Raw genomic sequence first — 1,369 nt, 5'->3', positions numbered from 1 at the left:
AAAAAAAAAAAAAAAATAAAGTTGATGTATAAATTTCTAAAGTACCTGAACAATAAACACTTTTTATATGTCAATAACGTTAAAAAAGGAAAAAAAAAAAAAAAAAATAATAATAATAATTGTAAACTCATCGGACCGATCAATATGTTATATTAATATATAATCGGTTCTTTTTTAAAAAGACAAGCCACGGGCTCCGACTTACGTGTAAACTATGCTACATGTCGATGTACAAATGTAAATAAATAAAAGAAAAAAAAAAAAGAAAATTGTATGTTCAATGCACATCTGTTTGCATTAGAGAAACTGTATGTTCAATGTAATCGTTTTGTCTTTGTATCTGTTTTGTGTATCTTCTCTTTGTCAAAGCACACCAACACCTCCACCCATATTCGGCACAGCAAGGAGCATCAAAGGAAGTACCTCTGAGATAGCGGGAGACTTCAAGAATCAACGGATTTCCTCAATACTCTTGTATAACCTGGCATATACATTACAGTATTACTGCCAACAATCTTGGACTACAGGGTCCACAAAGCCACGAAAAAAAAAAAAAAAAATTTTAAGTTGGTACTTAAAATTTAAGTTGCAACTTTGTTAGTTTCGACTGAGTTGCTAGACTATGAATACGCGCCATAGTTTTTAAGTTATTTGTGTTAAAGTTTGTAAATTGAACTAACCTCTCGGCGCTATTTCTCACAATAAACACTATATTTATGTACACACTTCGGCAAAATAGTTGCATTAAAACCCCGGTCTGAGATTTCCACTTCAATATACAATTCTTAATTAATTAATTAAGTAAAACGCGTTTATAAATGTCTTCACAAACGTTTGCACATTTCACAAACAAGCAGAAATAACAATGGCTGACAGTAACACAAAATGTATGCTACCATACGTTAAAAAAAATACACCACAAATAAGTGCATATAATTAGGGAGTATAAGTGTACAATACTTACATACATTGCTCTTATTAAAAATAATAATATTAGGATCGATAGGAGTCTTACTCCTGATCATAACGGTACAATTTTTTTCGGGTGGAAATAATATTTACTGGCGTTATTGTAGTTCAAAGTACACTAATGTAGAAAACGTACATCGATCGCTCAATTTTTTATTAAAAATTTTCGCCTGCGGCGCTTTTTCCATAAAAATCAATACTTGATAAATAATGAAAGCACTCGTTCAATATTCAAATAATTTATAAAATTTTTAAGTGATAAAAACGATGACTTAAGTTGATTATAGTTTTTTTAATGTTATTCCTAACATTCGCATTCGTATTCAAAAATGTGACATTCGAAACATCCCTAGTACCAGTGTTGGCAAAATGTTAATCTGATCAAGGACTAAAAATTAAC

This window comes from Rhagoletis pomonella, unplaced genomic scaffold (assembly GCF_013731165.1).
Source record: "Rhagoletis pomonella isolate Grant_MI unplaced genomic scaffold, Rhpom_1.0 Rhpom_scaffold_00006, whole genome shotgun sequence".
NCBI classification, from domain to species: domain Eukaryota; kingdom Metazoa; phylum Arthropoda; class Insecta; order Diptera; family Tephritidae; genus Rhagoletis; species Rhagoletis pomonella.
This window is presented reverse-complemented; position numbering follows the sequence as displayed.